This window comes from Helianthus annuus, chromosome 6 (assembly GCF_002127325.2).
Source record: "Helianthus annuus cultivar XRQ/B chromosome 6, HanXRQr2.0-SUNRISE, whole genome shotgun sequence".
Lineage (NCBI taxonomy): Eukaryota > Viridiplantae > Streptophyta > Magnoliopsida > Asterales > Asteraceae > Helianthus > Helianthus annuus.
Window position 1 is genome coordinate 29,374,229 of NC_035438.2, and position 9,947 is coordinate 29,384,175.

The 9,947-nt window shown below is 39.9% G+C and overlaps 1 non-coding gene across 1 annotated transcript; it reads left to right on the top strand.

Moving 5' to 3' along the window:
* Positions 1-339: 339 nt before the first annotated feature.
* Positions 340-446, top strand: LOC118479938. Its single transcript, XR_004861580.1, has one exon. It is a non-coding gene; the product is annotated as a small nucleolar RNA R71 (small nucleolar RNA).
* Positions 447-9,947: the final 9,501 nt, after the last annotated feature.

Genomic DNA, 9,947 nt, shown 5'->3' on the forward strand with positions numbered 1-9,947 from the left:
TCTTTCATACAACTCCAATTTTCATGTGACTCACCACACCATTCACAAGCCATAACCGAGACTGTTTTTGTCATTTCCAATTTTTTTTATTTTTGAAGAAAGGGCCTCGATTTGGGCTTGTAAAGAAGTGCTTTCATCGACCTTATGGGCGCCCGGGGCAATAGATTTATTCCCCCGGGGGTGTGCCATTGAAAATTGGTTTGAGCAATTTCCTCAATTTGATTATATATTTCGTGTGGGCGTCGATTACCTAAAAGTCCCCCGGAGCTAGAATCAAGTGTCTGCCTTGTGTGTGGCAACAATCCATTATAGAAAGTGGATACTTGTTGCCATATCGCAAGGCCGTGATGTGGACACTTGCGTAATAACTCCTTGAACCTTTCCCAAGTTTCATATAAGGATTCCCCGTCCTCTTGTGAATATGTATTAATTTCAGTCATTAATTTAGCAGTTTTGGCGGGAGGGAAATACTTATATAGAAATTTTTGGGCTAGTTCATCCCAGGTGTTTACCGATCCAGCTGGGAGGGCGTTGAGCCAAGCTTTCGCTCGGTCTTTTAGTGAGAAAGGAAACATACGGAGGCGGATGGCGTCATTTGATGCTCCGTTGATCCGAAAGGTATCACATATTTCTAAGAAATTAGTGATATGTAGATGGGGATCCTCGTCCGCAAGCCCATGGAAGGTTGCGGAGTTTTGGAGCATTTGTATCAAATGCGGCCGGAGTTCGAAGTTATTAGCTTCGACATTCGGAGCATTAATAGCGGCGCCTAGATTACCTACGGTGGGTCGTAGATAATCCATAAGGGTACGTTGGTCCGCCATTGGAGGTGGATCACCCGAAACCTTCTCTTGGTTTTTAGCTTTTAATCTTTTTCTGAGAAAGCGTTCGGGTTCTTCTAAAGGTTCCTTTATGTCCTTATTAGAACTGGAGCTCATACACTATGTAAGATTGGCGTCGGGTTCCAAGTCCTGCAATAAAAACAGAAAAGAATATTGGTCAGAAGGTTCACCACGGCCCCGTGTTCAGCGAACACGGCCCGTGGTCGGAGATACAGTTAATATTTTCCAGACCCCAGTTACTGGAAGATGGGCACGGCCCCGTGTTGCACCGACACGGCCCCGTGGTCAGCCTTCTGTAACTTGGAAAACTAAAAACTGCCAGTAACGATGCTGGGCACGGCCCGTGTCCGACCAGGCACGGCCCGTGCTGAGCTCTGCAGAAGCTGAAAAAACTAAGAAAAATCCTAAAAATTAAAAAAAAAGAATAAAAATATGATTAGGCCGTTGATTCCTAACTTTCTTAAAATCCTTGTGTCCCCGGCAGCGGCGCCAAAAACTTGATGCGTGTGTAGTGTAATATAATTTAGATATATAATTAAGCCCTTTTTGCACCTTTTAGCCAAATTTTAAATTTATAAAACACGATATTCACTAACACTAAACACACATATGGGCAAGTGCACCCATCGTGGACGTAGTATAGTGTTGGTAAGATACCGAGGTCGTCCAAGGACACAAGAGCTTTTAATACCGGTTTATCCTCAACGTCTAATCAAATCAAAAAGTGAGAAAAATATTTTTAAACTAAGAAAATAAAAACTAACTAAATGCTGAAAAATAAAATAAAAACATATAGACAAGATGAATCACTTGGATCCGACTCGTGTATTAGTATAACCTTTGATTATTTTCGCACTTTTGCACTTGTTTAAGAGATTATCTTTAGTTATTGTAGTAGGCCCCTCTTTTGAAGGCGACGCTACCCTCAACCCAGTAGTTTGAGTCAGCAAGGATACAATCCTAAAGGGTTGGATTATTGGAAGATAATGAATTAAGTTATAAATGCAAATTATGGTAGGCCCCGCTTTCGGCGGTGACGTTACCCTCGGCTAAGTAGTCTGAGTCAGCAGGGATACAGTCCTAAATAGCCGGGTTATAGTATTAATAGTAGTTAACTTATGAGGGGGTCAAAGAGTTTGGATCCCCGCCATCCAATACCTATGGGCATTGAAGGAGATCCTACTAAATTTGACCCAGGTCCCAAGCAGGACCTCTAAACGCTGAACAAGGGCAAGACCCTTACCGAACCGTTCCCTTAACCCCCGACCAGGTAGCCAACATACCTCCATATAGACCGTGGAGATATGAATGGTGAAAATCTTTTATTTTATATAGACAGTAAAATAATGCCAAGACACCACGGACAAACGATAAGGAAAGATCACCTTCAACATAAGCAACTAGTTATTAAAGTCATTAATACAAAACCAAATAAAAAGTGCAAAAGATTAAAAATAAAAAGTATTATACTAAACACTTGTCTTCACCAAGTGATGTAAGAGACTTAGGCAAACATGGCCTTGATTGTCAAGAACTCTTACGATCAATCTTGGATCCCGAGACGACTCACACACTCTACGATGGACAATGGATGATGGTGGTGGATGATGGTGTTATGGTGGTGGTGGGTGGTGGATGAAGTGTGAGAGAGGTGGTGTGCCAAGGGATGAGATGGAATGAAACCAAGCACCCCTATTTATAGGCTGAACAGAAGGCTGGGCACGGCCCCGTGTCCGCTGGACACGCCCCCGTGCCCGTCTGACACTCTCTCTCCTCATTAATTGTAATTCGCAATTACAATTAATGCGCCTGCTGTACTTTCACCACGCCCCCGTGCTCACTGGACACGGCCCCGTGGTGGGCAATAGAAGCTTCTACAAGTTTATCTTTTATGCTGCTTCTTGGGCACGGCCCCGTGCTGGCTGAGCACGGGGCGTGTTCAGGCTTCTGTTTTCTCTTTTTTTGCTTTGGAGGATGCCGTTGAGGGTCCGGGCAGTCTACTTTTATTCCTTTCCTTGTATTTATGCTAGAATTAGTTGTCTTTTTGCTTCTTTTGTGAATTTGAGCTCATTTCATCCTGAAAATACAAAAGGAAGACAAAAACACTCTTTTTCCAACATTAGTACTTAAAAAGGGTTAGTTTTATGCCTTAATTGATGTGATTTATATGTTGTATTTACACACATCAATTATTATATTAATTTAACTACTTTACTCATTTGGCGTGTATAACTTCTACAATATGATGTTTTACAAAACAATAAATATGTCATTAGAACGAGAATATTTGTATCTATATTTTGAACCAAGTTTTATTAAAAACGGAGTAGGTTCAAATATATTGTATTTTTATAATTTAAATGGTTCATGGGTCCATCTAAATACTTTATATTTCTAATCTTCAACTTACCCGTAATCTACTCGTCTAATAATATAAATTTTTATATACTTTTATTTTATTTAGAAAGGTCACCCATATACAGGCTAATTAATTGTAATATTTCAATCAACTATATAAAATAGTTTTTAAAACTATTTGGGTCGAATAATTATATTAAAAATAAACTAGTTACTCGTGGTTTTAAACAAACCTAAAATTCTTATATGATAAAAATGGGAATGTTACATTGACCAATAGATGAGTTTATTATGTTTTGTGCTAAAAAGCACACACTATGGTATAAAGCCCCTAAGGACTTTTTCACGTCACGTAGACGTAACCTCATATGGGAGGCTTTAAAGTCTCTTCCTTTAACATCCTTTCAATGAAAGCCGCTTTTAAACAATATAAAAAAAATAAAAAGATAAAGGAAATCTGATTGGTGGAAAAGGAATGGGTCTCACATGCATGCTTAATAACACGCGTTAATGTGTTGGCGGAGACTCAATGGCACCCCCCCTTGGCGCCAGGGGGTGGCTAAGGGGCGCTATAGGGCACTAATTTTGATGATTTGGCTAGGGGCGGTATACCACACCCTGGCCTAAGATGGTGGGGTGTGGTCTCGGGATGCTGAGGTGGAAGGCTTCCCCGACGGGGAACACCGCCGCTACCGCTCCAATTCGTTGCCCACGGGATATCCTCCCCGTCTGGCCCGATCAACCTCTCTTTCTCTCTCTCTCCCTCTTTCTCTTAATATTATTGGAAGGGGGATTGGGAGATCATACCCTTTGATGGGAAAAAGAAACGGGAAGAAGAAGGTGGTGAGGTGAAGGTCATGTGAAGGTGGGGGGAAGGGAACCACACCCCTTAGTCTAATGAAAACGTGGATGGTTAATGTAACAACCCGACTTTTTGAAGTCAAAGTACAAGTCAAAGTCAAAGGAAGAAAAGATTGCTAATCAGATCTGACATTTCTTTCTTGATTATTGCTTGTACTCCCGGACCTCGATAATCGATGTATGCTAGTTACCGCCATATTTGTTTGCGATTTGTATTATGTGAAGTAACAATGCGATAAACGCAGTTAAAATGCTAATCTACTAAACGCTATCACATCGTTATCGCATCGCAACTCGAATCGCAGTTATTGGTAGTACTTTATGTGTGTGTGCCATTATGTGTTATTTGTGCATGTTTATATTTGTTTTGGGATGATAATCGCAAACGCAATCGCAACTCTATCGCAACGCAATCTCATCGTGGACACGAAAATTAAGTAATACTTTTATGATTATTAGTAGTTATGTTATTTGTGTAACTAATGTATAATACTATCGCATCACTCGCTCGCAACAGAAGGCAACGCTCAACACACGAAACGAAAAGTCAGAAACCAACCCACTAACGCCATCTGATCAAATGACCCTTCGATCGAATGGTCATCCGACCGGATGACCATCCGATCGAAAGGCCATCCGACCCGTCAACCTCCACCACCTTTCTCCTCCTTCCCCTATAAATACCTCACCTGTCACATCACTGTTCATGATGTGACAGCTCCCCTCCGACCAGCACGCTCTTGGCCACTTTTTCTCTCGATTCCTCACGATTCTTGTAAGTTTTCAACTCAAATCTTGTACTTTCTTCATCAATACACATTTCCTCATCATTTTCACCATCAAATCACAACTTTTAACCATGAAATCACTTGATTTCGGGCTGTTCAAGGGTGACGTCATCACGAGTTCTTATGAACTTCGGAGAATGACTTCATCTCTGCAAGGATGGTCCGAACCTAACAGATTTCTACACGATTCTTCACTGATTTCAACTAAATCTAAACATCTCTCAAATGTTTCAAACTTTTCTTCAACATTCTTAACTTTTCACTCAAAATGTCACACCCCGATTTCCACGTGTCACCGGTGGGCCCGGTGTGGGGTACAGTGACGTAGTTGGCATCGTCATAGACAAACAACACAATATAATAATGCACAGCGGAAGCAGAATAGATACATTTCAACTTTATTAAAAATGACATAATAAACATCATAAGTAGTTGGAACGGATCCACAGGCGGATCAAATAAAAATAAGAATAAATTGTTCAACAGTTATTTGTCGTCCGAGCTTGCGAGACTATAGTGGACGCTCTTAGGAAACAGCCAGCCTAGTTCGTATAGTACCTGCACTTAACCTTTTGGGAAAATACGTCAGTTTACACTGGTAAATACAAATCGACTGACTCATTTTGAAAATGATTGAAAATTGATTTAAATGCACAAGGCATAAATATTTTTATTAACTTGGGATATTTATGCAATATAAACTTGTGAACGATTTACATGTACCCGTACTTATGGTGGCCCGGGATCTGCTGTCCGGGCTAAAGATTAAATGACACACCACATTAAAGAGTTATACACGTCGGGTGTACGCCTACACCCCGTGCTCTGGTCGTGGCCATCTCGTAAGATAATGCCAAGGATATCCGGGACACGGTCAATAACCCCCCAAAGCCTAAAGTAAGACAAGACTGTTTAAACGAGTCGCACAAGCTATTCAAGACTGTACACCCATAAGGTGCAGGACTTGTGCGCCCGATCAAGCGGTATTTTAAATACCGTACCCTAAGCCCGTATAGGGAAAATAAGTCAAAATGTATTTACCTGAGCAAATATGAATCACAAACAGTAAGTGTAGGTAGCTTTTACTGGGCCTCCTAATCTGGAACAAAGGTTTATAATAACCTATTAGATTCCTAACGGGTCTTTTATTTAAGCTTAAGCTTTGACCGGTTAGTTTTAAGGATGATACGGTACAAGCGCACGATTAAGCGAAAGACCGGATAGAATGTGATTTAGACCCGACAAGTTTGAATACTTGTATAATATGGGTATACTAAATACATTCTGGATTTTGAGATAAAAATGATAACGTTTGACCCGTTTTGGTCAATTTACGCAAACTAGTTACGTAAACCGAACCGAACGCAAAAAGGGCGTTACGGGTAGCCAAAAGAGTCAAATGCAAGTTCCCTGAGATAATATGCTTAAATTATGATATAATATCAGTAAGTTATGATCTAGATTGCCCGGAATAATTTTAAACTCAATTTATGCCTTATAAGGGCATTTTGGTCATTTAAACGATTATAAAAGAGTCAAATTAGAAATCTGAGTTTCGGGTCTGGTTTATACAGTAAATATACTTCATTTAACATGTTATAACAGTAGGGTATGACCCATATACCAAACTTAACATTTAAAATCAAACTATGCACCGTAGGGGTATTTTAGTAATTTCACAAGGGCTAAAACTGCCAAAACTGGAAACCTGAGTTCATATACTTATACTTACTGTTATTTTATAAAAATACACTAAACACATCAGTAGGTATAAGTCTTATATGTTTAAAATGAGTATAACGCTTATTATGCGTTAAAAATGCTTAAAATGCGATTTAACGCCGTTTCCGGGTTTTCAAAATAAATCTGGGATTTTTATATTTCCAGAATACTTAAAATAATTTATTTAACATATAAAATCAGTAGGAAAAGGTTTCGGGTCAAAAGAATGCATAAAACTCATTTTATGGCTTAAACGGTCAAAACCGACATAAACCGAAATAACTAAGCGATCTAAGATCCGTTCAGCCAAAAATAAATTAAAAATCATCAAAAATCCCAAAATATTATATAACATCAGTGGGTAAAAAGTTTTGTATCAAAACGTGGCCTGAAATGGGTTATATGCGAAAAGGGCCGTTTATGTAACTTAAGAACATAGTTTTACGCTAATGGCCATAACTCAAAATCTGGACCACCAACTGATCCGAAATTTTCGGTGCAAGTTTATATATTAGAAATAAAGATTTCTACTCTTTCACTTTTCCAAAAATCACGTTTTATCTCAAAAAGGGCAAAATAGTCAACTTTTAAGCATAATCGGAAACATGCAAATGAATCGGCTAAGCATAGACACAAACAACAAAAATTCCAGAGAGTTTTACCAAAATAAAAATGGTCAAAAATACTCTCCAATACAGATCTCAAACATGCATGTACGAATCCGAATCAATAGTCTACGAAAAGTCGTTTTACAAGACTTTCGGTTCCGATTCGTATCTATACTAAAGATTGTCGAGTTGATCATGGTAAAACACATTCTTATATGTATTACAAGTTATTTATGATGATCAAACAGATTGCATGTCCTTTACATTACCATTCAAGCTTATTTTTGCAAAAACAACTTCTGTTGACTTTTTAGAAACAAGTTTGACTCGACAATTAACATGCATATAGTGGGAATCAAAGAATACCCTTTTGAGGGTTTGTTTCCCACATAAATACCAACATATATGTGGTTTCAATTTGAGAAATGACTGAGTAAAACTCGTTTAATCAGAAAGTCAAAGTATAAGAACAACAGTTTGACTTTTAGCAATTAAACTATGCAAGAACGAATTATAGACTAAATTAGGAGCTTACAAAGGTCCTATTGAAGCTTAGTTAACACTAAGAATCGGCCTTGATGTCCAGGAATGCTCCAGAGAGTCTTGAGAGTTCTTGAGAGTTGAAAGAGTTCTTGATCACAATTGCAAATGCCCAAGAAATGGTCTTGTGAACTGATTTAAAGCTGAATTCAGAGGTTACTGTTGTCCTAGCCATGCATGCATTTTTATTGGAGCAATTGGAGGTGAAAAACAGCTGTTACACACTCAAATTCGGACCCAAATAACCCATTTTCGCGAATCCTGTTACTGGTAGTCCCACGCGGCCCGCTTGGGTCTGTCCAGGCGGGTCGCCTGACCTGCTGATCAGCCAAACCATTTTCAAACTTGGCAGCTTTGGTCCCTGATCTTGTATGCGATGTTTCGGCTACTTATCTTGACCCGTAAACCCCCAAACTTGGTTTTTAAGAACCTTGGGACATTTACCTACATGGTAATGTCCTCGGATAACTTTGCGCTCAACCGAAAAGCCATGAAATTCGACGTTGACGCTTTTAACCCCTCAAGTACGGTTTTGGCCATAACTTTCTCATACGTTGACGAAACTTCACGAAATTTTAACCACATATTCTAGTGAGTATATTTTAGCTTCTCAAAGCTTCGGGTCTGCCTAAAGTTCACTCAGAGGTATAAATTAAACATGTTGACACTTTTGGCCCCTATAGTTTGTAATTCCTCACTTTTGTGCAATTTCCGCGTCGTATGATCCATGAACCACCCGTTTAAGGTTATGAACATTATGTAGGGTTATCATAGAGTCTATCTATCCATTGTTGACACTTTGGACCCTTACATTCCATAGTTTTCGCTGTTTGTCACTTTTAGTCCCTCTAATGTTTGTTTTCACATACCGGAACCTTATGACACGTGTCAAGACATTATTGGACGAAAATTTTTCGAGGTGTTACATCCTCACCCCCTTAAAAGAAATCTCGCCCTCGAGATTTACTGAAACAAATGGGGATATTTCTCTTGCATCGTGGATTCCACTTCCCACGTGTATTCGGGACCTCTACGGGCATCCCATTTGACCTTAACAATAGGCACGTGCTTCCTTCGAAGCTTCTTTACCTGTCGATCCTCGATCGACAAAGGTTTTTCCACAAATTTCAGACTCTCGTCTATGTGTATATCTGTATGCGGTATAACCAGTGAATCGTCAGCGAAACACCTCTTCAAATTACAGATGTGGAACACATTATGAATAGCACTAAGCTCTTCAGGCAAGTTTAACTTGTAAGCGACTGACCCGACACGTTCGATAATCTCGAAAGGTCCTATATATCTCGGGCTCAGCTTGCCTTTCTTTCCAAATCGCATCACACCCTTCCAGGGCGATACTTTAAGCAATACTTTATCACCTACATCGAAGTGAAAGTCTTTGCGCTTAGGATCCGCATAACTTTTCTGCCTATCCCTGGCAGCTTTCAAACGATCACGGATCTGAACGATCTTGTCTGTCGTCTCAAAGACGATATCTGGTCCTGACAACTGGACATCTCCAACTTCTGCCCAACAAATGGGCGATCTACACTTTCTACCGTATAGGGCCTCAAAAGGCGCAGCTTTTATGCTGGAATGGTAGCTATTGTTGTAGGAGAATTCAATCAGTGGTAGGTTCTTATCCCAACTACCACCCAAGTCGATCGCACATGCACGAAGCATGTCTTCCAAAGTTTGAATAGTACGCTCACTCTGACCATCAGTCTGAGGATGATAAGCCGTACTAAAATTCAATCGAGTGCCCAACGATTGTTGGAAACTCTTCCAAAAATGCGACGTATATCTAGTATCTCTATCTGAGATAATAGATATAGGTATACCATGTAGCGCTACTATCTTATCGACGTATAATTGAGCTAACATATCGGAGCTGTACGTCTCCTTGATGGATAGAAAATGAGCTGACTTAGTCAGTCTATCTACTATGACCCATATGGTATCATTTCCCTTTTTCGTCTTCGGCAACTTGGTGATGAAATCCATTGTCACCATTTCCCATTTCCACTTGGGAATTTCAGGTTGTTGAAGCAAACCTGACGGCTTCTGATGCTCAGCCTTGACTTGCGCACAAGTCAAACATTTAGCTACATGCTCAGCTACTGACTTTTTCAAACCAATCCACCAGTAGTTTGCTTTCAAATCCTGGTACATCTTATCAGCTCCAGGATGAACGGAATATTTAGAGCTGTGGGCTTCCTGGAGGATAA